Genomic DNA, 27776 nt, shown 5'->3' with positions numbered 1-27776 from the left:
GCCTTCGCGCTCGTCGACATTTCATCGTTTTATGATTGATTGCGTTTGCCTCGCTCTGATTTTCAGTTACCAAAATTGTGAATTTCGTGTCCATGCGAATGTGGCTCAATGGCAGCGATAACTAACGCTCTGGCGAGGGCGGGGTGGTACCAGGGGGGGGGGGGGAGGGGGGCTGTGTGGCATGTGGCATGTGGCATGATTGTCTGCCGCCTCCTTCTTGCTGCTGCTGCTCGCGCTATGTTGGTATGCGTTTGCGGTTGCGGTTGCTGCTTTTGCGTTTTTGCGCTGCAATTTGACAATTTCATCGCAAAATTGTTTTGGTGTTTGTGGCCATGTTCAGTTGTGGTATGCAAATGTGTATGTGCGCGCGCGCGCGTGTGTGTGTTAGTCTGTGATTTATCAAAAGTGGTCGATTTACACATTTTTGTTTACGTGCATGCGCTGGTAATTAATAATTTTTGCGAAAAACAAAGACAACTGATTGTTCCCGGAGTCAAGTCTAAAATGCGAAATGCCAAAAGTCTTTTAGTCAATAAAAAGAAGCGCGAGAGAGAGAGATATATAGGGCGAGAGAGCGAGACAGAGGTAGTTGAATCATATCATCAAGCTTGCATATATTCAACACATTTGGTTTTTATTATTTCCTCGTTTGCTGGGCATTGTTCGAGTATTAGCCGAGCAGCTACTCAACATTTCCGTTTTTGTGAAATTCATTTTATGTGCACAATCTGGCAGCAGCTTTCGCTTCAGTTCGTCTTGGATCCTATCAAACAGACGCATATGCATAATTCATTTCAATCTTCAGACCCGGCACATATTTTGAAGATTTCAAAGTATGCGTTGACCTATTCCAAGTGACCTGGTTTGGTGGATTGGTACTTGGTACTCGGGCTGGTGTGTTTGCATCTTATTTATAAACATTTTCGGCTTAAATGCCCCCAAGTAGTCATAAAATTTCCCGTTGATTCTAAACTTTTGTTTTATGCCCATATAAATTGTTCGCACTTTCTTCCCTGGAAGCGCCCATAATACTCAGAAATCCATTGCCGATTGTTGTGGATGCCATTGCTTCGGATCAGCACTCTCATCTGCATCTATTCCGACTTACATGTATGCACAGGCACTCATTATTAGGCTCTTTATATTTTTGGCGAGGCCTCGTTATTAAGTATTACAATTATAATATCAGTGCTAGAACAAGAAAACGGCTAATTGCCTGACAATTAGCGCCAAGCCAAAGAGATTTGTTGAAAACCGAACTGTTCTACTTAAAAGATATTCGCGAATTCCGCTTTGAACATTCGTTTGATTGAGCAAAATATACCATCCACTTATTCGACTAACTATGCGAACTCGAGATCTATTAGGGCTAGCAGGAAGAACTTTGAATTGTAATGACCTAGTTGCTCGTGGAACGCCCTGAACTAAAACTCTAGTTGATAGCTTTATTTTTTCAAATCATCAACCAAGTATGAAGCTTTCAAATATGATATGATAATATGATATATATATGAACTAAATGCAAAAATAAGTTAAGAGAAGACGCCAGTCGCCTCATAACGCGACAGACAGACAGATGCATGCTTCATTTGAATCAGTGCGATGGATCACGAGCTCCATTGAACATCTCCAGAACAAAAACAAATTTCTGTAGCATTTCGTTTTGATATCGCCCCACAATCGACCTCTGGCATTTGCCACTTGTTTTGCTGTTGGCTCCATCAAAAGCTATGAGCATATTTTTGCCGCTTCCTTGCGACTGCAATTAAGGCGACAACAGCGAGGCGCGGCACGGCGTGGCAAGGCAAGGCAAGGCAAGGCGTTGCACGGGGCGAGCTGCTTGCAGCTTTCGCGTGCCGCAGCTGCAACATTTTCCTTGTCAACGGCAGGCAGGCAGCAGAAACAACGATTACAAATTGTTTGCTGCCAGCGGCAAAATAAATAAATAAATACACAAAAATGTCTGCTTAAAAATAAATTTTTAGCTCAGCCACATTGTGGAATTCTGTTGTAGTTGTTGCCGCTGTCTGTTGCAGTTGCAGTTGCTGTTGTTGTTGTTGCTGCTTTTGTTGTTGTTGCTTTTGAGGTTTTGTTTTCCAATTAAGACAAACGAATTAACATATAAATATATATAGAGAAGGCGATGCCGATATCCTGCCGCTAATAAAAAACAAAGTTCATGGCCCACACACGCACACACACACACACACACACATTCATAAGGGGCTGAGTGAAGCCCAGATCGGCATTGTGAGAATTTATGTTTAGTTTTTCGTTGAATTGCTTTTCGTCTGTCTGTGTAAGTGTGTGTGTGTGTGTGTGTGTGTATTGCCCGTTTGTTTTCTTATTTAAATCAAGGTACAAAATTATTTTCAATTTGCCTCAAACGAATCGAGCCTCCACTTGGACTCTCAAATACATGGTATTTTGCCTTTTGCTTTTAATTTCAAATTCCGATTTCGATTTCTGCTCTTTTTTTCTCCCAAATTAGTGAAATGCAGCCCGGCGCGGCGCGGAGGCTGTGCGGAGGACCCCAAAGAAAAACAATAAACAAATTTTCAAAATGTTTGTGTGCTCAGCTTCAATTTGATGTTAGTTTTCCACGCGAACAGGCTAGAGCGGGACAACAAACGAGGGTGAGTTAAATAAACGACTCGTTAAGACACATAAATAAAACGCACCAAGTTTCCTAATTAAGTCGCCCGAGCACACACAAAAAGTGGCCCAAAAATAAAAACAAAATAAGTAAAAGTCGAATAGAAGAATATTTTAAGTACAACGACAACGAAGTGGGCATACACTTTCCAAAAGCATTGGGAAAACAAAAAAAAAAAACAAAACTTATTAGATAGTTATCTATAAATGCAACTGAATCATTTGTAATATGCCCTTGTAGTTTTGTTACGAAAAGAGTCCTGTTAGAACCAGAAAAAGAAATGTCGCTGGTTCGATTCATAGCTCGAAACAACTCCCTGCCTATAGGCTCGGTTTAACACAACAGTTTAACCAGGTTTCGCTTTATTAATTGATCTCTATTCAAAATTGAAATATTGTTCCATAATTGAAATGTTTGGGACTCCATGAACTTTGGACTTTTTCATTTTGAACCAGATCGCAGTTTGGGTTAGTTTGTGTTTTAGTTAAGGGTTTGATTGGTAGTAAAATAAATAATAAATAGTTACGGACTCGTTGGGCTTAAGCCCAGTTTCTAGCCTTATGGGAGAAGGACATGAGTCGAATTAGCCAAGTCTGTTTATTTATTAGTTTAGTAGCTATCTTTAGGCATCTCATTATATTGTTATAACTTGTAGTTGCCATAGAAACAATTGGTTTAAAATTAAGTTCTTGACCAAACTCAGAGAACTCTCTCTTATGACGCATTGCGCGAGGCTTAACAATAATTTAATTGTTAGGCAACCAGAAAACTTTGTGAAAAAGCGCAACAAAGTTCTATTGAGTGTTGTTGTTGGTGTCGAAAAAGACGCCCAGCATGTGAGCGTGTGTGTGTGTGTATATCTGTGTGTAGGTTAGATAAACAAACTAGCAGCTAGCTAAACAGCAACAACAAATGCAGCTCGCAGGTACTGCCAAGACCAAGACATGAAGCGAGGGATAGAGAGAGAGAGAGGGACAGGGCTCAGTTGTTGTTGCTACTGGCAAGCAGCCGCCCGCTGCTCGCTGTCCGCTGCCTACGTCAACGTCAACGTCAACATCAACGTCGACGTCGACGTCGACCTCAAGTGTCTGGCTGGGCTACCGCTTGTTGTTGGTTTTGATCTTTGTTTTGATTGGGATTGGGATTTGGATTTGGATTCGGTTGCCAGTTCAAAAGATCATTCGGCTGCGCTTTGCATTTGGATTGTGTTCTGCGCGCTTTGTCATTAGACGGAGCAGAAGGAGGAGCTGGTGGAGGAGCCTGCTGCTGCTGCCACTGTAGCGGGTAGCTGGAACTGGTAGCTGGTAGCTGTTAGCTTGTAGCTGGTGGTGTTGAAATGTCAGCGGTGCGCACTTGGTGCACATGGCCTCCAAGTGCGGCAATATGTTTTGTTTAACTTTTGGGCTCTTGTTGCTGCTGCATTTGCATTTGTTTGTTTATCTTTCAGTCTCTGAGAAATCGTGGACTCTGTGCTGCGCTGCTTGCCGCTGTTGTTGCAGCCGCGCCCGCCTTAATTACAGCGCCAGGGCTAATTCAAATTAATGATTTTTAAATGCGCAAAATATGCGCTACTGATTTCCAGTTGACAGACTTGACTTGCCAGCCTGGCACCAAGCTTCCAATAGAGTTGTCGATTGTATTTAATTAAGGAAAACAAGCTCTGCTAGCTCTCACTCGCTCTCTCTCGCTCTCTCTCTCTCTTTCTCTCTCTCTCTCCGGGTCTCTTGTCTCTGTCAGACTGTCTGTCTCTGCTGCCAGTCGACTTTGTCCTGTAGATGCCCTATCATTTTATGGCTGCTTGGCTGTAACAAATTCTCTAGAATCGAAGCGGCAACTGAAATGCGATGCGCCCAAAAGGTCAAAACGGGCAGCCTAAAACATAAATCAGCAGCCACTACCTCTCTCTCTCTCTACACCTCTCTCGCTCTTTATCTCACTCTCATTTTACACCTCTTGAGCAGGCGGCAATTTCAATGTCACAGTTGCAGTTGTTGCAAGTTGCAACTTGTTGCCCTTTCCCACATAGCAGACAGCTCATATAACTTCAGAGCAGACAACACAGATGCTCTCCCACGTGTGTGCATAATGACTTTTTCAAGAGGTTTGTCACACTGTGGCTACTAATCAGCATGACGCGTCAACTTCATGCTGCTGTTGCCACATGAGCTCGTTACACGCTTGAGCTTGTGAGCCCAATAAAATGTGGCATTTGCTGATCCCAACATGAGAAATCATTTTATAATTTCGATCCAAGGTGAGAGAAACGTGCCTAATTCAGGAATATTTGCATCAGATGCAACAAAGTTTATATTGATTTTTGCTTTTGTGATGCGTTTGTGGGAAATGCATTTTAAAACAACAAATGTTGAGTTCCATCTTTTAGAGTTTATTATACAACTTATAACTCTTCCTAAATCCAAAGTTTTTACAAACATATTTCGTCTTGGTTTTTTTCCAAATTCATTTCTGGGTTTCTACTTGTTGGGATCAAGAGGGCATCAATGAGTTGTGCAAGTGTATTTGAGCATCGGTTTTTGCTATACATTTTTTCCATTTACCTTTTTATTTAATTTTATTTTTTTTTTTGGATAATTCGTCTTGGTCACATTGGGCGTACGTGTAAAATCTCCAGCTGGGCGGCCAATGGCGACAATGGGCAAAAATGGTAGGAAATTCAAATCCTTTTGTGTTGCACAGTTTTTGCCATTTATGGCACTTAAGCAAATTAATAAGAGATGCCTTTTGGGCGGGCCAACTGGACAATGGCATTCAGTGCTTGGATGTGAATGTGGATGTGGATGAGAATGAGGATAAGGATGAGCCTGAGCCTGAGCCTGAGATCGGGCCCTGGCATGCTAAATGCTGTATCTCTCTAGGCTCAGCTCATTTGGTCGTTTTCATGCATTTTAATCTTTTTGTTACGCTGCGAGCATCAGGTCTGGGTCAGGGTCAGGGGCAGCGGCAATGGCCGGGGCAGGGGCAGAGGCAGGAGCGGAGGGCAGTGCCACATTTATTGTATGCGAGTCGGGGCTTCGATTTGGTCGATTGTTCAATGAGTTTTCCAAGCGGCAGCTGTCGCCCTTTTGTTGCCATGTTGCACATTTTGGACCGAATCCATTCAACAAAAACTATGCAGCCCGAAATGCATGCAAAACTATGTCCCTACCCCTGCCCCCGGCCCTGTCCCTGCCCTTGTGCCTGTCCCTTTCCCTGTCCCATGATGCGGAGGCTCTGTGAGTTGCTTTTGCATTTATTTACATTTGCCGGACGGACAGACAGACGGACGGAGTTGAAAGCAGAGTCCGCCTGTCTGGGCTGCAATCCCATTGCCATTCATGCAGCCAGCGCATTTTTAAAGCCTTTTTTCAGCAGTTCCCAGAGCTACACAATGTGAGCAAACAGGTGTGCGAGTGTGTGTGTGTGTGTGCGGGTGCAAACACACATTTTTGCCAAATTGGAAATCGAACACTCAGACAACATATAAAATATAAAAACCAAATATACACAGGCAGTTAATCAATAGCTAAAAACAAAAGTGATTAATGTTTGCCTAAAAAACCTACGAGCGAGTGCTCAAGATAAATATACAAAGTAAATGAAATTCGGATACTAAGCTCAAGATATTTAATGATGCCTCAATAGAAGAGTAACAATCTATTAACCTCAGACAGCAATTGACTCTCGGATTTGAGATAAGATTCGAGCTGCGCTTAATCCCAGTCTTACATATAATTCACCCTAATATAAAATATAATATTACCTGTTGAGCAAATCAAGACTTGAATTGTAAATAAACCCACTTGATAGGAATTTAAGATAAGCTGGAGAAATTATAAAAAAAATATTTAGATAATAATAGGTTTGCAATACAGGGTTTGAAGTTAACCTTTGAGCCCAGGTTTCTGCTTTCAAAAATACAATTCGATTGATTATATGAACTTTGCCAAGCATTTGAGACTAGGATTTCCCTTAAAGATCGATATAACATATACATAAGAACATAGGTATATATATACGTTCACCTTTCAGTTGATCTATGCTCTTTTAAATAATGATTCACACTTCATGTAAGACGTAAATTCCGTATAAAATGTGCTGAATGCGCAAGGGGTTAGCAAAATCTTTGAGTTTCGCATTGTCATAAACTAAGTTGATCGTTTATCTTGGAGGTTCATGGGAATCGTTCTTCTTTAGAGGCCAGCGATTATTATCTGCCCAAGATACAATCGGACAGTTGACTTATTTGCAGCTGCATTTCGGTTACCTGATAGCTGAGAACTCAATTCCCAGTTAGCCCGACCGGAAAGCACCAATAGTCACAATTGTCAATGGCATTCGCTTTATGCTTGGCCCAGGCACGGCAAGTAAGTAACTATATTGTCAATTCAACAACAATAGCAAGTAGTTGTGCTTTAGTCAAGGGTGCTCGACTATTAGTTACCCTGCGAATTGAGTGAATGCGACGAAATTTTATGTTATTCGCTTAAACTAAGTCTGAGATCTACTTGAAAAGAGTGGGCTAGTTATCGATAATTATCGATTTTGTGCAAACGGAAAACAGTTATCGATATCAAATATATATTGCTCAAGCAGAGGCAGGCTGACCAACATTATATATATACATAGGGAAATGGTATACATAAGTGTGTTGGCTATCGATAATTATCGGCTTTGTGCAAACGGGAAAAATTTATCGGAAATCAAATATATATTTCTCAAGCTTAGCTCTTTGAAGAAAGAGGTAGCGGTATATATCTAGAGATATGTATAAATGTGTGTTGATAAACGATAATTATCCGTTTTGTGCGAAGGAATCATATCTTTCTTAATGTTAGCTTTTTAAAGAGCGATATGGAAAGATACATTGACAAGAATAAACTATATGCGTTATTTGCTAACACAGCTGCCTGCTACCGTCAGCGATTATAACTTGTTTTGATACATCGTAAAAGTTTACAGGGTATAACAACATTTCGTTGTATATTTCTTTTTTTTTCTTTTTTTTCTGGCATGGCAAATCGTGAAAGTAACAGAAAAAGACCAGCAAATCACAAAAGCAACAAATGCGACTCAATAATAATAAGTAAAATGTGCAACATTTACCTCGCGCAGATCGGCGAGATCTGCAATACTCGATACTCGATACGCGATACGCGATTTGGTCATGATTCCAGCAGCAGCGAATCTTTATTAATATTTTTGGTTGTAGCTGGTTTGGGGGCCAAAAGAAATGCGCGAGGTCAAAAGGAAATCAACTGCGATCTGCTCTGCTACTTGCGGTCTGATGGGCAATTGAACCCTAAAGCCCGAGACAAGAGACTTGAGAACTGAGCGCTGAGCGCTGAGAGCTGAGAACGGCGACTTGAGACAATGCAATTTGCATATTAAGACAATGGCAGCGACAAATAATTTTTTTTCCCATTTTTTTTGCATTTAGTTTATTTTGGCTTTTGGCTATCTGTATTTTTTTTTTTTTTTTGGTCTAGGCCTTGGCAAGAGCTCACGACAGGCAACAGGCAAGCAGAAAGAAAACGCAGACAAAAAAAAAAAAAAACGAATACAAAGAAAAGTTAATTGTGCAGCACTGAGAGAGGCAAGTTTTCGGGGAAATTAACACTTGACCAGGAACGAACAGGGCCCAAACGCAGGCCTAGGACATAGGAGCTAAAAGCCACAAAAGGAGCAGCCGGGCCCTGTACACAGATAATATTTATGGCCAAATGACAAGACAAAACAAAACAAAACAAAAGCAAATGCCACAAAATATGCGATTGCGACTGCGACTGCGAGTGCGAGAGTATCTTTTGGTTTTTGCGGTTGCGACTGTGTATCTTTGTATCTTTTGCCGTTTACTTTATGTGCTGGCAGACATTTGCAATTTCATATTGCCGGGGCCTAGGCAGGACACCGCCTGGTCCTGGCTCGTGTAGCTGGTGTTTATTAAATGCCAAACTCTTGACAAAAGCGAGAAAACCCTCTTGGGGGGCAGGCATAAAAACAACATTGAGGCCTTAACGACTTTGCCAGTTTCTCTTTTTTATACTCTTGCGCAAAGTGTGGAGCGGGTCTATTAGCATCTGGAAATGAGGATTTGAGAGTTGGCATATGTAGTCGGGTATTTTTGTTCTTATTCAACTGGGGGCGTGGCAAATCACGAGTGACTCAATTTGTATTGGAGAATATCGAATAGCTCCTCAAAACATCGATCGCTGACATCGATCCATCTGTTAATAGGTATTCTGCAGTCGGGTACACCCGTTCGCTAGATTCTTACTTGTTTCTGTGTATTTTTTTTCGCCTTTTGGGCTATCTTTCACTGGCTGTGCCTGTTCTTCTGCTTGGTCCTACTCTCTGTTTTTTAGCTTGTCACATTTATCGCACTTTTATAATTAAAACGAAGTGAGGGCGAAACTAAAGGCTGCCAGATAAGCGGCAACAAAATATGAAGCAACTGGACGCAGTCGACTCCTGGCTGGCTCCAACTGCTGCCGCTGCTGCCGCCTATCATTTGGCTAAATAATGATAACAATAAACAAAAGCCAGCGCATTGTTGTACACATTTATTATTATTTTTTTATATGCCCATTTTTTGTGCTTTTAATAAATTACATATTTATGTATCTTTACGTGGACTGGCGGACTGCGATTTACTTGGCTAGTTGGAATAATTGTCACCCCAGAGACACAGACGGGGACAGGGGCACGGAGGCACGGGGGCACGGGGGCAGGGAGCAGAGGCAGGGACAGTCAAGATTAACAACTTCCGAAATGGCTTTTTTAATGACACCAATTATGAGTTTCTTATCGGTGCAGCAGCTGGCTCGAATATCTCGGACCCAGCCCGATTCTGATTCTGGCGACGTCTTCGTCAACTTCCAACTTTTTAATGAAGTAATTTTTCTCTCCGGTTCTACGGCGGCGGCGGAGGGTCTGAAGTAGCTGCGCTTTGTTTGGCCAATACAAATATTGTTACATGCCAGGTGACTTTTATGCGGTGAAGTCGCCAGTTGCGACTTTCGCCGCTTTGTTTCTCATTTATAATCCCGTGTTGGATTCTCTCAGATTTTTTTTAAACTCCCGGTTACTCGGCATTGTTTGTTGAGTCGCTTTTGTTACTGCTGCTGCTGCTGCGGCTGAGCCTAAATAGTTGGGTGCGATAGCCAAACATTTGCCCAACACGAAGCTGAGCGCTTGTGCGGGGGTGGGTGGTTGGCTAAGTTAAAGAAAAGAAAAGCATCTGGGACCAAGCAGATGGGCCCGCTGAGATAATGATTTGATGGAAAATCGCGGGGGTAACTAAATATGTAGATAAATTCAGAGTGTCCACAAAAGATACTTGAAGTTTACTATGCAGCTGAGCAGCTAGCCCCAAGTGTATTAATTCTCGCCCACAAAATGGGTAAATAGGAGACAAAGGATACCAAATGGATACAATAAATGCAGGAAAAAGTCATAGCCATACTCTTAAGGCATATTATATTATTGAACAGCATTAACAGACCCGATTCAAGTCGGAGAAGAGACCTTCAGGAAAATATGAAGCCCATCTGAAGCCCATAGAAAGATTCCTTCCTATATAGAGTCGGTTTCAAAATTGAGAAAGTAATTTCTCGAATTGATTTATCGAGGATTTATCAATAATTATGGATAGGAATCGTATGCAGTAGCACACAGGCTTTTTGAGATTCGAAACCTTTTCAACTTAACAGCAAAATAATTTGTAACCTTTTTGTTTTGGAGGTTTTTCAATTCTTTAAATATTATACATGTTTGCAGATCGACAAATATTTTTAATAAATATAATATCCATGCATATCGCAACTCGGAAATAATATTTAGTTATTTTAAATATTTCCTTCGCCAACTCGCCCCGACAAGGCTAGATAGGGTAGTTCCTAGTCGAGCATTCGCAATCTGAAAATATTTATTAGTTATTTTCAATATCTCCTTGTGACTTTCTAAGCCGGCCCGACAATTGCCCAGTTGGGGCGTCAATAGCTCATTAAATTAAAGCTCTGGCCTCGCATTCGAGATGCTTCACACCTTTCACCTGGCACCTGGCACCTGGCACCTGGTACCTGGAGGTGCAACTAATGAGTTGGCCCATTGAAATATTTGTCGCCTGCACTTCAAAACCCCAAAAACCAAAATAGTTGAGAATTCCAAATATACATGTGTTTATTTGTTTACATGCCAATTTCAATTTGTTTTAACTGATAATTTGAGCTCTTGTCTCCGCGTGCCACAGTTGCGCTAATGAAGCCAATGTCAGCTGCAGTTCAGTCCAGTCCAGTCGAGTCTGTTGGGGCCTGCCAGCATTTCCATTGGCGCCCTCAATTGTGCAACGTCATCGAAGGCGAGGTGCCAGCCTCTGAGACTGCTTGATTAATTAAATGTAATTGATTTTTAATGGGCGCACTGAGCCCTAGCAAACAGATACAGCCACAGATACTGCCTGCCCAAGTACAAGTCCAAGTCCAAGTCCAAGCAGGGAATCAAGCTCGACGTCGCAGCCTCTGTTCATGCGGGTGTTGCTGTTGCTGTTGAAGGTCGCGTGGGTGCTTGGACATTACAAGAAGATGCTGTGACTCCAGCAGCAACAACAACAACAACAACAGCATCGGCTACGAAGACTCATTAATGACTTGCTCGAACTGGCGATTGGGAAAGCTCCCAGTGGGTCTCTGCGCCGTTTGAGCCGTCAACTCTCAGCTCTGGGCCATCGAGTCTCGTCTCTCGTCTCTCGACTCTCGACTCGGAGTCGCGCTTAACAATCACTTAGCGCATTATTAAAAACGCTTTTTGATTGCGCTTTGGCGTGTTCGGTCTTTGGATGTTGGCCGATTGATATCGATAGGCGTTGCTTTAGAGCTGCAGCTACCCTAACCAGACGGGCTACTTCGATTGCAGCGGACAGCTAGACAGGCAAGCCAACTTTAAAAGCCTACGTCTAACAGGCTTTACAGTGCACATTCGATAGAGCACACCGCAGGCTAGCCAGGCCTTAGAGCTGGGCAAGTGGGCAGATATTTTGTGGTGCTCGTGCATTTTCATTTACAATTACGGTCACTTTAAAGTGTGTTAACAGCGCTTGCAAATTGTCTGCATAGCCCATATATAAGCTGGCTAAGCTCTGGCAATATCTGTAGTCTGGTGGGGCACTCTCTTTAAGCTAACTTAATTTAAATTTAATTAAAAGGATTTGTTAGGGTATTTCCTATGCGTAACTTATTCCGTGTGCTTGTGTGTGTGAGTGTGTGTCCGTGCTGTGTGTGTTTTTCCCCACTTGATTTTAATTGACCATGGCCAAGAAGTCGCACTTGGGAATGTCTCAATCAAAAGATACGGCAACCCACGGCAAATCAACATAAATATTTGTGGTTGTTGTTGCTGTTGTTGTTGTTGTTGGTGTAGGTTTTGCTGCTGAGCCGGAAAAAATCGAAGAGCCCAAAACGCTTTTTTCTATTGTTTCTTTTTGAGACACGCCCCGCACACAAACAGATGTGTGTTGTTGTTGTTGTTGTTGATAATTTGCATTTGATTATGGTTGTTTGTGCTGTTGTTGTTGTTGCTGTTGTTGCTGTTGTTGTCGCTGCGAAAATTGTTCCGGCAAAAGGCTTTGATTTCTAATCAGAGCTGTTAGATCTTGTAGCAGCCAGATTAGAGCTCCAGAGCACAGCTGCTTTTTTTTTTCTTCTTGATGTTTTTCTTTGCCGTCGACAAGGGTCTCATATGATATTTGATCTGGGGAGCACATGTCCAGCTCCGTCAATGAAGTTGTCAACGTTCGCTGCGTGGCAAGAGGCAAGTTGGCCGAGGAGGGGGACATACATAACATGCCGCTAATAAGCTCGTTTGCAGCCCAATATTAATAACACCAACAATGGGACCCGGCTAGAAGCAGAGAGCTTGACAACGAGGGCACAATTTATGTAGCACCCACAAAAAAAAAAAAAAAAAGCAGTTACAGTCACAACGACAACCACGAGAATTAGAACTGGGAACGAGAACGGGAACGGGACCGGGAACGACAAAAGCCAACTCAATAAAAATAAAAATAACAAGATGTCATAAAATGGATAGCCAAAGAAATAACAAGTACAATGCGACCTGGCCCTGGTACAAGCCGAGCGAGAAAGCCGAATAAATAAATAAGTGAGTGCATAGCCAAGGCAGCCAGCAGGCGCGGGCGGTGCAGCGGTCGAGCGGTAAAGGAATCGTGCCGACCAAAAAAAAAAAAGGATAATTACGTGCTCAAGATTTTTTATGCGCCACAAAAAAGAAAGAGAAGAGCAAAAAATTGCCAAATTAAAGTGAGCCAAGCGCTGTTAAAGGGGGAGGGGTAGGCGGTGTAGGTGGGGGTGGTGCTGTTTGGGGTACAGCGCCCTTGGCAAATAAACAGCAACATAAACACACAGAACAACCACCCAAATATGTTGGCCACGTTTCAAAGTAAAAGCAAAACAAGCAAGAGTGCTCGCAAGTCGCAAGTGCCCGATCAGGAGATACCCTGGACCCAGCTGAAACGCTATGCTTCTTCTTCATCCAGACCCACCTTAAAGAAACTTCAGTCTTGAATAAGTTCGGTAGTTATAGTCCGATCTTTATGCACTTTTCAGGTCTTTAATATGGCATACAAAAACGTGTGTATATCAAAGTGCAAGGCGTTTCCATTAAATATATATATATATATATAGTGTTTTGGGTGGAATGAAGGGAGATATACGAAAAGTAAAATGTTCTCGAATTGTGTATGCTAGACGAGAGCTGCGAGATATGCTGAAGAAACCTAAGCTATCGACGCTTATCGATTGTGAATAAACAGGCTGGGATATCGATGATTGGAGTCAAACTAGCTCTTAAAGTCTTCGAGCCTGACGCGAATATGCAGACGGATTGCCGGACAGACATGTCTAGATCAACTCCACGTCTGTTACATACCTTTGCACTCAGTCGCAGTACCCTATATTTGCCATTTTAAATGCACACAGGGTATATAGAAAGACAAAAAAGGTAGAAGCTGCAGCAGAGGCAGCAGCGACAAAATATAATACAAAATTTGTCAAATGAAAATATTTTGAATGCTCTGAGCATCGACTGGAATGGAATGGCGAACATAGAAGTAAGTATCTAGCCAGAGCAGCAGACGTACTACAATCAAATTCACCTTACGTTCAATGTTGTTGTGGTGGTTGTAATAGTTGTTGTTGTTGTTGCTGTTGTTGTTGCTGTTGTTGTGCTTTCCCTTTTTATACGCTTCGATGACTTAATCCCGTCGTCTTTTAGCGCCTGTCAGCATCCGCCCGCCCGCCCCCCTTTTGCCGAGATAAACAAAAGCCAATGTGAAAATCGAAGGAACGCTCAACTTGTCAGCCGAGGCTAGCAGAAGCTGAGCTAGCATAGGCCTGTCCACTTTTATTTTTCCGCCATGAATCCTTTTTGCTTTACCTTTCTAACAGGTGTGCGTCGGGGCTGGGACAAACAACCCTGAATGGTGGTTGCTCTCCGCAGCAGCAGCGGCAGCAGCAGCGGCAGCAAACCTCAATTTTCAAATACTTTTTCGAATATTTGTGCAAAATTTAATTAAAGTGAAAATGCCCAAAATAACATTCGATGCCTGCTGCTTGGCTGCGGCAAAAGCGCAAACAAATATTAAGGAAAGCAGCAAAAAAGAAAAACCACTAAATTAGATTTATGGTATGTGGGCGGGGAAGGAGGTGGGCAGCGGAGGGCGTGGGGCATGCACGTGAAATACACAACTCTTAAAACACGACAAATATGAACAAAACGAGGGGGTTGAGTCGAAGCTGTCTGAGCAGAAAGTATCCTCTACCCAACAAAGCTAGTGTCTTAAAGGTATATTAGCTATGTGTGGCAGGTGGAATAAATTCTCTCAAAAAAACTTGAACTATAACTGACATTATAAATTTATCCATATCCATACTTAAGGGTAAGAGCGAGAGAGATCCAATAAAAGGGAGTAAGAGCTTGAGGTAAAACTTACTTTTTTTCAGCACAATATATTAAAAACCCTATCATATAAACACTATACTATATATATATAAAACACGCCGAAAACTAGATACCCTTGTAGGCATATGTCAGCATTTCCCACCGATTGTTCCTACAGCAGCCATATGCTATATATTACGGATTCTATACAGTTTTGCAGATGTGGTGAGAGAAATAGTTAAGCTCTTAACTCATGAGTTTAGTCAAGATACCTCGGATAAAAAAAAACAAAATTAATTTGTCGATCGATATTACCTATAAGACTATACGATATAGATTACCCATGTCTGTTTAAGATATTTCGTAAAACCAAAAAGTTTTTCACATAAGAACATAAATTTCGATCGATTCTATGCCAGGTTTTTTATTCCAACTGCCTGCAACATAAAAACGGATCTATGCAAATTTTCAGGACGATAGCCGTAAGACTAAGAAATTGTTTTGGCATAGAAAGAGACGGGCATGGCTCGATTCGCCCCTTGATACTGATCAAAAAAGTATATATATATATATATATATATATATATATATGTATATAGATAGGGTCATCTTCTTTTTATGATAGGTGCTCGTCCGTTGGCCGCCCATCTCCCGCGTCTCCGCGCCGCATAGTGTGAGGGCACGACCCTTTTGCCCTTTTGGCCTATTGGCCAGCATTTTGGCAAAATTATTTTGGCTGGGCCCAAGGCGAGGCAGACACCTGCCACAACTTGTTTGCCGATAAGTAATTATCGTCATCGTCATCGTCATCAGGGTCATCTTCATTATCGTCGAGATGGAGTTCATCGTTTTTGGCTCCGTTCGAAAGTTTCAATTTGAATTGCTTTTGACGTTTCGCTTGAGTTTTTGTTGCCTTCGCAACCGACTTGATGAGTTTCTTATTTATTTTATTAACGTTTTTTTCTCTTTCTTTTCTGTTTCGACTCTATTTGTTTTTCTGTTGTTTATGCAGCCTCAGGGGGCGTGGCCCAAAACATGTTGCAATTTGGTCGCCAACGATCGGCTAATGAGCTTTTTATTTGACAGCGTAACGGTCAGGCACACAAGTGTGTGTGTGTGTGTGTGTGTGTGTGTATGCATATGCCTCAAAGGCCTTTACTATCTGACACCCGCCCTCCTGCCTTGCTAGTGCATAACCCCAATTCCCCAGCGATTTTCCATTCCCAACTCGACACAAATTGTGTGTTAAAGTCTTGTGATTAAACAACTTTGGCACCTGCTTGGCCCGCTGCACTTTGATTGCACTTCACACCTACGCTGACGCTGACGCTGACGCTGACGCCGACGCTGGCAGTGCAGTCGACGTCGACAACAGCGGCAACTGCTTCTTTCCATATGGCGCTCCACCTTGTGGGCCACTTGCGCAACTTGTTCGCTCTTTGCCTCATTTTCTTTCATTTTTTTCCCCTCGGTATAAATTTGCCCGCTGACAGGCGCGGTAGCTGGGGAGGGAGAGATGGTGCCCCAGGGCAGCCATAGACGCTCATGATTTAGTGCCTGGCAAATTATGTTCTGCTCAGGGGCGATAATCAGGCGAGAGAAAGTGCCAGCGAAACACTAGAGTGTTGAGTTGTAGAGCTCCTAACTCATCAAATAGATGCCAGATCTGTTCTTTGGAGGCAACTTGCCACATGAATTTCCTACATGCTAATGCGTGCATTCTCACTAGTTGATGCAACTCGATTATGTTATTAAGAATTGAAATATTATTGTGTGATATATATATTAACTTGATCCGAATAAATATTCGATAATGTGCGTAAAGGCCGCAAGGAAACATTTGGCTTCTATTTATAGGGTATATACAAATGAGAAAAAAACATTTGGATTCTATTTATAAGGCACATACAAATAAAAAGCATTTCTGATTGTTTTTTTTTTTTATATATAGAATATATACAGGTTTATATGGGATATATACATAGAATATATATATATATATGGGCTTATAGAGGATATATAAATATTATTGATTGATAAAAGTCTATTTATAAAAATAGTTTTCATAAGTTATCTGATCAATTAAAGATCTATATATGCATTCATAGATATTCTATTCTATTCTATTTATTGTCTGTTCTGATCTCTTGAAGAATAAGCGAGTGCATCGAAAGGATCGAGTTGGGATCTTGTTAGGATCGAGAAGATTTTAGTTTCCATTTAATTATTATTTATCTTTGGGCACAGTTTTTCCATCAATTCCCGTACTTGAGCATAGTATTTAGCGCCTGCTGGTTAAAGCTGCGCCTTGCAGCGGCGGCAGCAATGAAAGAAACAGGGAGGGGGTGGGCTGCATGTTGCATGTTCAAGTGTGCGGTTGCAAGCTGCTAGCTGGTAGCTCGCCAGCCGACGCCTTGAAAGCTGCCAGCATAAGTCAACACCATGTGTTCCTGTTGTCGTTGTTGTTGCTGCTGCTGCCTGCTGCTGCTGCTGCTGCTTGCTGCTGTTGTTGCATGCATAAATCTGTTGCATGTTGTAAATGTTAAACGCGACGGCAACGGCAACGACGGACGTTGGTTTTCATCTGAGCTGCATCTTTGGCGCATTTGCGCTTCAATGCGATTTATTTGCCCGTTGTTTGTAATGCCATTTATTGGTGTTGTTGTTCCTGTTGTTGTTGTTGCTGCTGTTGTTGTTGTTGCCGTTGTTGCCGCTGTTGCTGCTGTTGCATTTGCTGCTGCTGTTGCTATTGCTGTTGTTAAATGCTTATTTACATTACGTTTAGCGGCACTTGACGGGCGACTCCTGCGGCTCCAACTGCAACTGCAACTCCATTTCCAAGTGGCAGCTTCGCATGTTGCCATCCCCCTACGCCCCCTCCTCCTTCGCACACTCGTTTGGGGCGGCAACTTCCCAGCAAAGGTAAAAAAGAGACGTTGCCGCTGCACAAATTTTGATTTATGTCGGCGCTGCTGCTGCTAGTTTGTTGTTTTTTTTTGGCTTCTTTTTTTTTTGCCATACATATCATTAGCCAAGCGCAACTCGTGGGCTGCTCGAGCAGTTGCCACTAGATGCATATAGATACATGTGCAGAGGGTCTGATCGTGGAGCTGGATTGCAAATAGATATAGAGATACAAATCAGATGGTCCTAACTGATACTGGATTATATACTTGCGAGTTCTTTGAGATCCTCCTGCTTGAGAGGATTCTGCGCTTGAGTATTTCAATATTTGAATGGAGCTTAAAAAGCTTGTCCACAGGAATAGCTAGAGTATTAAACATACAAATAGTCTGTGCCAGCGCGTGAGATTTGCCATAAACAACAAAATTTTTCATGGACTCTTTTAATAAAGTGGCAACGGCTCAACTTTATTTTATCTGCGCCCAAGCCCAACTTTTAAAGCGATTAAACAGCATTTAGCTCAAGGTGGCTGCTAAGTTGTGCATTTGAACTTTGCGCTGAGCTCTGCACTTTTTAAAGAGTTTTTTTTAGAGCTTAGGACTATTTGGGCCTTACTCTGGGATAGTAAAAATATAACTCATTTAATTGCGAGCAATAACAAACCATATAAATAAATATAAGAACTGACAACTGCTGCTCGATATGAACCAGCGACTTTCCGCTTGCTAGTTCGATGCTCAAAGAACTATGCAACGCAGGCTGATAATGTCCCATTTGCAAAGCATAATTAAATATCTGTGCTGTTTTTGATAATTATTATTACCACAGTTTTCCCTCGAATTATCCGACACCCCGTCTAAGAAGTCGCTTTGATTCAGCTTCGTAGGTTTAGCTATAGATTATTATTACTGAACTCAACAACGAATATCCGGGCTCGAGCCCCAGGCTAGTCTGATTGGCAATATGCTCTCTATAGATCTGCAGCTGAATTGCTTTATTATGTCCACTCTTCTATCCCATGTCCTTTAGTCCCTGCCATGGCATATATACTTTTGCCTGCTCAAGCGACTTTTGTGCAACTTTTGGGTCAACCCACGCTAATCTCTACACACAGATCCGCGCTGCTGTTGTGTATAGTCATGATATACCATCTTCAGCAGACGGTAGCCCAAGTAGTAGCTGTTGTGGCTTGCTGTCTATTGTTGTTTCTTGTTGTTGCTGTTGTTGTGGTTGTTGTTGCTATTGTTGTTGTTGCGCATGAGCAGCTTTAGACTCAGCATCAGACCAAAAAAAAACCAAATGTTGGTTTTTTTCCCCCCTGCGCGCATTGCCAGTTACGATTTAACATTTCGCATATTGACAGAAGAGCAGGTTGCGGAGTTAGCGGGGAGCAAGAGAAGAACTTGGAATTTTGAATTCAGAGGAATTGCTTGCCACGGCGCAAGTGCAGCAGCAACAGCAGCAGCTGTGCAACAAAAGGAGCATTGGGGCGGCAGGCGTCATGCGGGGGCAGCGTATGCTTAAACAGATGTTGTTGTTGCTATTTTTATATACAAATTTATTGGCAACAAAAAAAAAAACAAAACAAAAAAAATAAAAACAATTTAATAGATTCCATGAAAGAATCGAGACCGCGACCAAGACTCCGCGCCGACTGACTGGCTGACTGATCCGACTTGGGACCTGATGTCTCTCACAAACTGAACTGCAGTCCCGCCCCCCGCCACATCCCCGCTGCTGCGCCGCTGCCATAGACGTCTTCAACTGGTTCCTGGGGCCGATGTTGACATTTGGGCAGCTGCTGGCTGACAGCTAATGAAATATTTAAGCTACCTTGCAGCGCCATGAGCTATGCAACAATCTTTTATGCCGTTTCTGCAACATCTGCTCAAGATGCACAGCTCAGGGGCGGGCAGAGAGTGGGGGCGGGTGTTGGACTGACCCAAGCCTCTGATCCAATTAACTGCTTATACAAAACACAAATGGCCAGACGAATAAACAGACAGCGAGAGGGGGTGGGAGAGAGAGGCAGAGCGAGCTGGGAGCGATGTCAGACATGGACAGCATTCATAGACATAGACATAGACATAGACATATGCCCGGGCCCAAGTAATAACAGTAAAAATCAACGCAAACCATTCGTCCTGATGTCGCAACGTTTTGATGTCCTTACGGATGCCCTGTGGCTACACTTCAGCACACACACGCACATGCACACACACATGCACACAGACAGACAGACACTGACAGAGCCTAAGTACCCCATTCCCCACTCCGCAGTCCGCAGACGCCTTCGCTTGGCTACCTTTACACATGCTTTTTCATGCCCTCGCCAGGGCTATCACAACTTTAACTTGACCTTTGTAACTATTGCCATGTGCTATCTCTCTGTGGTGGAACACTCATAAAACCTGGTATAGAGTTATTCTAGGTTCGTCTGCAGGATCTAGGCCATCTTAAAGGTTTTTAGCAAGCAGCTCTGCCCAATCCGAACTTTGCGAAACTTCATATAAACTTGCCATACGACTTAAAATATAGGGAGATCTGATGATATCGAGGCATAGATCTGATGGCTTTTGGTTTGTTATAAATTCCTATTTTCTACCTATGTGAACTCTCATCTATATGAAGCTAGGATCTTAGAACTTGTTATAGGTTTGTCCTATGAGTAAATATGAAGGATCTGATGATATCGGGGCAATTGTCTTTTAGATTGTTAAAAATTCCTATTTGCTTACTATGTGAACTCTCATCTCCATGGAATATTCAATATGTTTTGCTTATACGTTAGCTCCCATATGCTAATTATATAAGCTTGGCACAAGTTTGCCTTATGATTGTATATAAAATATCTGATGATATATAAGTTCTTTTCTCTATGAAGTCAGGATCTTTAAACGTGAAATAGGGTTTCTCTTATGACTAAAAACTAAAACCCGATGATATCGAGGAATTTGGTACAGATAATGGTTGGTATAGGTTTGGTACAGAGTTGTCTAATGATTAAATATGTTATAGCTGAAGGAATCAAGTCAATCGAAAGAGTTTTAATGCCGCGACTTGCCAAACATAAAGTTGTTTTGTGAAGCGTATATGGGGTTTAAGGGGCTTTAAGCTTCGTTCTTGATGGTTTGCTTTGCATATGCTGGACGCTGGATGACTTCTGTGTGTGTGTGTGTGCGTGTGTGTGTGTGCGTGTGTGTGTATGTTTATATAACTGTGTGTGTTTGATGGGGTCTGGCTACTAGGTATTTCTGACTGCCTTTTGCTTTTGACGTGCCCTGATGAGCCTGACGCTTTCGCTTTGACTTCGGCTTTGGCTTTAACATTGGGGTTGGCCCGCACATGTAACGTTATGTGCATAAAAAATAATCATAATCACTTGAAAGCCCGGCCAAAGCTAAATCCACAGCAGCAGCATCAGCAGCAGCATCAGCTGTGGTGGGGGCCTTAGAAAGGCAAATAAAGGGTTCGGCTTGCATGGGGCTGGCGACTTGGCCTGAAGCGCTTTGAGCACTTTGCCTTCACAATAAATAAAACATAAATTCGCAACAAAATAAAGCGACGGCCAACTGATTTTCACTTTTTCACGTAGCTGAGAATTGTTTACTGTGTGTGCTAGCTTATTAAAAATATGGCTAAGTGAATTTGGCACCAAAAACAGAGAACAAGGACAACAACGGGCGACTGTTTAAAATTCATAAACATGCAATAAAAAAGCAAACAGTCAACAAACGTGGCAACAGCCGTCAGACCTGCCATCAAACGCAGCAGGATGTCGGGCAGGTGTGTGTGCGAGTGTGTACGAGTGTGTGTGTGTGCGAGTGTGTGTGTGTTTGTTAGCCAGTAAATCAGAGCGTATGGCAATGACAGCCTCGTCATAGACAGCGGCCGCCATGACGAATGGCACAGCGCACAGGCCTCGAAAGCTGCCCGATGTACCCTGCCCCTGCTCCTGGCCCCCTCCAAACCAGTGGGGCAGTCGCATAACTCCGACTGCGGCGCCCCTCGAGGCACGGGTTTCTTTCTCTCTTGTTTTTTTCGCAGTGAAGTGCGCATTTGACAAGCCCAGTAAACAACAATTAAAATGACAACCGGGCCGAGAGAGAGAGAGAGAGAGAGAGAGGCAGGGAGAGAGGGAGCTAGATATGGGCGAAAGGATTTTTGAACGTTACGTTTTCTTGCCTTTGTAGCGGACATCCAAAAAATCCAACTGATGAAAACTGACAATGAACGAAATTGGACGACGTCAAGCTGAACGCAGCTGAGCTCTGCTGGCAGCGTATGCGAGTTCTGCACGAAATTATGGCCACAGGACATGCACACACAAAGCACCAAAGCACCAAAGCACCAAAATCTGCGCCTGGCCCGCAGCTACACACAATGTGGCAAACGAGGCAAAACAATGCCCAAAATGTAGCCAAAAGAAATGTGCGAAAAAAACATGGGACACAAACAAAAAAATACACTTTCCTTTAAAAAAAAAGAAAAAAAAATTGGTGGAGAGAGGGAAGCAAAAGAAGTTAACTATTCCAGGCAAATAACTTGAGGACATGACAATGCAATTTCGAGCGAACGCTCGAAGCCAATGAAAAGTCCATCAACGAATTGGCAATGCCCTCCCCCCAACCCCTGGGCACGGCACATATTGATATGTCATGCCAGCCGAGAGCAGGAGAGTTGATGGATCTCTTGCGAATCAGAGCAACGCGTGAATCACAGCAAGACTTGCAGCAAACTTGTGGCAAGAGGCAGCTGAAAGCTGCCCCTTGGATATTCCGCACGGAAAGCGAATTCCTCTGAGATCGAAAAGTAGAAATCACCAAGAGTCTGCTCAACTAGCGCATGCCCTGTTTGCATTTAGGTACACAAATATTGAGTAGAAGAGTATACAAATATATTCATGATCGAGTCAAAGCACTTTTGATTGCTTAAATTCTTTGTAAAAAACAAAATTAAAAGTGCCCGATCGGGCGCTACCCTGTACCTGAGCTGCCTTAACAAGCTTCCCTCTGCACACACATCTGTGGCAATGCTTCTTCTTTCTTCCTTTGCACGCTTTAAGAAATACAGTCTTGAATAACTCTTGTATTTATTAAGCGATATTTATACAACTTTAAGGGATTACGTTTGACTTTAATATGTAGCTATATATCAAAGCTCACGTCTGTATCTTTCAAAATTGAATATACATTTTCACTTATGAGGAGGCACAGAAAATAAATAGAGCATAAAGGAAATTACCAAACACATTTTGTGGATCCAGCTCTTGCAGTTCTCCAGATATGTTTAAAAATTGATTATTATCGATATTAGGAAAATGCGGAACTTATGGGAAACTTCAAGTCATTGCCCCTCACAGCTAAATCGGCGCATTCGAATGCGCGCTGAGTACAGGGTATATGCTGGTCGGGTAGACCCTACAGAAATTTTGTTTATGGCATGCTTGAAATATCACACTTAATAGGAAGTTAGTCAACGTTTATTTAAACAAGTCTAGCATACCCTTTCGTACACACCCAATAATTACAGGGCATACATAAGCGCCGCTAATATAACAACTTGATGGCCAATAATGCTTGTAAATGTCGCTGAACGAGTATCATAAAATTAGTAGCCGTTAATTTGCAGGTAAATAAATCAGAACTTTGCTTTAATAATTTAAATATAAATATAGGCGAGTGACGTGAATGAAATTCATGAGATTAGATGAAAACAAACGAACGAATTTTATGAAATATAAATTATATGTGAAATATGTTTCATAGCCTTGATGCTGCTGCTTTATGATAGCTGACGCATCGTCTGTTTATATATAAGTATGTATATATACAGTGTATATATAGTGTATGTCAAATAGTTGAGCGGTCGCTTCGGCTCATTTGATTGGACAAATTGTTTGGCTAATTTGCACGGCATTTGGCTGAAAGCCGTCGGCACATTTATCATGACGCGTTTACCATTAGAGCGTGCATCAGTGAGAGAGAGAGAGAGAGGGGGGGGGGAGAGAGTGAGGGGCAATGAGATAGAGGGACGTCAGCGTGCAGGCTATTTTTGGAGCCCGGCCACGCGGCGTATGAGTAATGTCTTGATTTGCCAACGGCTTAAGAATTAAATTTATTTATTGCCGCAACTCAACCCAAACCAAACCAAAACCAAACAAAACAAACTCAACTCAACTCAACTGTGGCTATGTTTAATTTTAGATGGCTTGAATTTGCTTTTATTAAATGCAGCAGATTTCATTCTTGTTGTTGTTCTAGTTGTTGTTGTTGTTGTTGTTGTTGTTGTACCATCAACTATTTCTAAATCTTTGCCAGCTATTTTCCAATGGCTTCCTTTTTTTCATTCGTTTGTTTTTTTGCGCAAATGTTTTGGCGCCTGCCTTTGCCATGAAATGTGGGCGCCTTTGCAGCCGCTGCTGATAGCCTCACTGGGGGCATGCTGCATATTGTAGGAGTACCGAGGAAAGCGGGGGTGGGGGTGGGGGTGGCTTGTGGCATGTCTTGCATTTTAATTATGATGAAGTGCTGTTAATGTGCCTTTGATTGGGTCTGCAGCTGGGTGGGCGGGCGTTCCGTAGCCACCATTTGTTGGTTTTCAGTTGATTAGTGGGCAGCTGGCAAAGGTCGAGTGTGTGGCAGGTGAGGCAGCCGCTGAAGCAATGCAATCTATGACTGCAGGCCGAGAGTGGGGTCTGACCTTATGAATGTGAAGCAAAAACTGACTGCTTGAACGGGGCATCGATGCGGTCGGTGCACAAGCCGTGTGCACAGCAAGAATGGAAGACGAAGCGACAGTTTTTGCTCGGGCTACCTTTTTCATTATAAATATCCAGTTAAATATTATGGAATATTTCATTAGAATCTGAAAGAGTTTTCCCTTATTTAATAATACTAATTATTTATATATTTGGTATTATTCTTATTTTTTTATATTATCATTATCTTCATTGTTTTTTTTTTATAAGTATGCCTGGCTTTCGAGCTTGAATCTTTTTTGTTCAGTTGCTGGAATATACAGAACAAATTCCTATTTTATTTTTACCAATCGAATGAACTATTAAAATCTGAGGATTATGTACTCGCTGTAATCGTAGCAAAACATATTTGGAGCAAAATCGAGAAGCATACTGAAGAAATTTTGTACATTTTAATTCATTAAAAACCCCATTTCTATGGCTTTTATTGATTTCTGATCATTCCATTTTACGACTTTTTGTGTGGCATGTTGCAATTGTTAACTAAATGTACTGGTACGCAGTTTTTGCATATATTCCTGCCCCTGCTGCACTCCCAGTGCAAACTCTTTCATGCCTGTCGGATTACATTCGAGTAGTTGAAATCTATGCGGGCTCAACATATCTGAGAGCGCGCAGCGAGGCGTTAGTTGTTATTAGTTGTTGTTAATAGCAATTACACACTCGCACACACAAACACACACACACACATTCGCACACTCATTATGTGCAAAAATGAGGCACATTTTCAGATGCGGCTCACATGGCGCGCGGCAAATGGAAACGCAAAAATTTTCCAATTTTCTCTGGTTTTTTTTTCTCCTGATTTTTCCCTTTGTTGTTGTTTTGTGTAATTGCCGGCAGTTGTTGCTGTTGTTGAGGTCACATTGAACGTCAAAGGCAAAAGTTGGCAGCGTTAATTTCGTTTGCCCATAAACATGCAACATATGTGCGCCTGTGTGTTTGTGTGTGTGCGTTTGCAGCAGGGCAAGGGGCGTGCTGTGTGTGCGCGGAAGGGTCGCCGTGTCCTGCACTGCATTTGCAACCCTAATAAAGCGCAGCGGTTGCTGCCACACGTGGCCAGGCTCTGATAACAGACGCGTTGCCCGCTCACCCGCCAGCCCGCCTGCCTGTCCGTCCGACTGCCCGCCCGGCCGCCTGCCTGCCTGACTGTGCCCCGTGTCCTGCCTCTGGCTAGGACTGTTTGCCTGGACTCCGTGGCGCACTGTGATTTATGCACTAAACAACGGCTCGTCTATGCGCTGCCCGGTTGCGCCCCCTTTTGTGCCACGCAAAAAATGCAATTCTCATCTGATTGTTGTTGCTGCTGCTGCTGCTGTGGCATGTTTGGCATGTGGCATCCACGCGAGACGCGCACAGTACATGCCACTTGCAGCAAGTGCCACAAAAACATTGACACATCGTTTACAAGGCCAGCACAGAAAGAGACAGCGAGCAGCAGAGAAAGAGAAAGAGAGAGAGAGAGCGGGCGAGCGAGGCAGCCAAGAACACGCGAATTTGGGGCCTGCCCCGCCATGGATCGTGCAACATAAATACAAGCAAACAACAACAATAGCAAAAGGAAAACAAGCATTGAAAACACACAAATGAAATATGAAATAGAAACCCGACCCCTCTGCTGGGCGAGTACTTGCCACTGCCCCACCCCCTCCCCCCGCTCCCTGCTGCTGCTGCACCACGCGACTCGAGTCGTTTCTTTTGAAAATGCTTATCAAATTAATTTCGCTTAAATTCGCGTTTATTGTTCGAGCTCAGCGAGTTTCGGAGGGTTAATTGCGAGGGTTTAGCCCGGCCAACAACAAATACTGCCAGCTCGCTCGCACTTACGCGCTCGCTGCCGCTAGTCGCTCTCTTTCTAAGGCTGACTTTCCAGGATTGATTGCATGCTCCTTGTTTAGTTGTTGCTGGGCCAAAGGTAAGGACTCGCTGGCCTGCGAGGGTTGGCCCAAGAGTTGCAAATTGATTGAAAACGCTCGCGTTTATGCGCTCTACACGTGTCCCGAACTGTTCAATTATGTCTAAGCCAAATCCGCAGCACAAATGCGACCCTGCCCGAGGGGGGGTTTTGCGCTTATGCAACGTTTCATCACAATGAAAAAAAAAGAAGAAGAAAAGCTAAAGTACAAATCCCAAAAAGAGCAGCGCTCCGTTTACCTCCCCCCCCCCCCCCCCACTTGCCACCCTGCTGTTGCCCTGTCGCAAGCCCGCCCGCAACATTCGAAATGCCATCACCAATTTTAAGACCAAAACTAAACACACGCGACTGGCAACTGGCGACTGGCGACTGGCGACGTCGTCGGGTTTGAAATTGAGTCGTTTAAGCCGTGCCCCCTGCCCCAAGCAACCCGCCAGCCAAGCAACCCCACGGCCAAACTCCATCAATTGCAACTCGCAGCCCGCCCACACTCTGTGCCTCTGAAAATCCCAAGACTAAACGCAGTGGAAAACTGTTTGGCAACCAATTTTTAAATCGTCAGAAAACACGAAATTCACAAATTGAAATATTACAGCGAAATTGTTTGAGCACAATTTTCATAGAAAATATTTTTCGAAATCATTAAATCTCAAATAAAAACAGGGAAGGATTTAAACATGAACTGATTTTTTTTAATAAAAAAAATAATTAAAATTTGTTGGCAATATTCCGAAAATATTCAGAATGAAAATAATGCTAAATTTGAAGGGTCTATTATTTACAAAATAATATGCAAATTTATAAAAGAACAAAAAATATACATAAACTATTTTAGCCAGCATTTGATATTTAACATAAAAAATATCCTTTAAATTTTCACCAACAAAATTTAAATACAAATTTCAAAATTAATAAAACAAAAAAATCAGCCAATAAACGAATTAAAAATGGAAAGTTTGCCAAAACCAGCAATAAATTAAAAAAATATATATATATGTATATATTAATTTTTCCCAGTTTCAAATTGCTTTTGATACTTGAAAAAATAAAAAATCTTCAAAAGTTTCAACTGAATGTTTATAAATAAACATAATATTCCAATATTTATTTGATTTATTCCTTTAATATTTAGATTATTTTTGAGATGTTTTTCATTTAAAAAATATTGAAAACATCTCGAAATTGAATCTTATTATTAAAGAACTAAATCATATAAATTTGTTGTATATATATAAATAATATATATACTTGCATATAGATGGGAAGAGGCTCTGAAGAACCCGCAAAATTAACCTAATAATCCTTGAGCTACTAACGTACCTCTAAAATTCTTAATATCACTCAAAATATATTCGTGCAATATATATATTATATAATAAACAAATATGTTTATATTTAGTAGCTGAGGAATTTCAGATAATTTATTTAAGTTCATAGAACTCAAAAAAGATGCAATTAATTATTTTTAAATAAGAAATTGTTTACAAATTTTTGAAAGTTAAAGAAGAGTTTTCAAAAATTGTAAAGAAATTTTAATTTAAAAATAAATGCATCCAAATCACAGAATTCAAGAAGAAGAAAAAAAGCAT

The 27776-nt window shown here is 42.1% G+C and overlaps 2 protein-coding genes and 1 long non-coding RNA gene across 5 annotated transcripts in view; 1 reads left to right on the top strand and 2 right to left on the bottom strand.

The window, feature by feature from the left end:
• Nucleotides 1-27776, bottom strand: part of NetA (Netrin-A) — a 50971-nt gene that overhangs the window by 21612 nt on the left and 1583 nt on the right. The gene's annotated exons all lie outside the window — the stretch shown is intronic.
• Nucleotides 2503-27776, top strand: part of LOC135427347 (uncharacterized) — a 263759-nt gene continuing 238485 nt past the window's right edge. For both annotated transcript variants that reach the window (XR_010436037.1, XM_064680815.1), the window contains exon 1: nt 2503-2636. The gene's annotated coding sequence lies outside the window, so the exon portion shown is untranslated. The remainder of the gene's footprint in view (nt 2637-27776) is intronic.
• LOC135427608 (uncharacterized) lies at nt 22628-23198 on the bottom strand. The gene is made up of 2 exons (XR_010436095.1): nt 23032-23198; nt 22628-22971 (listed from the first exon to the last, which is right to left on the bottom strand). It is a non-coding gene; the product is annotated as an uncharacterized LOC135427608 (long non-coding RNA).

This window comes from Drosophila montana, unplaced genomic scaffold (assembly GCF_035044405.1).
Source record: "Drosophila montana isolate Dmon_TW-CO22-7 unplaced genomic scaffold, ASM3504440v1 contig_2178_1, whole genome shotgun sequence".
Classification (NCBI taxonomy): Eukaryota; Metazoa; Arthropoda; class Insecta; order Diptera; family Drosophilidae; genus Drosophila; species Drosophila montana.
Note: the sequence above shows the minus strand (reverse complement) of the source record. Positions and strands in the feature narration are given on the sequence as shown.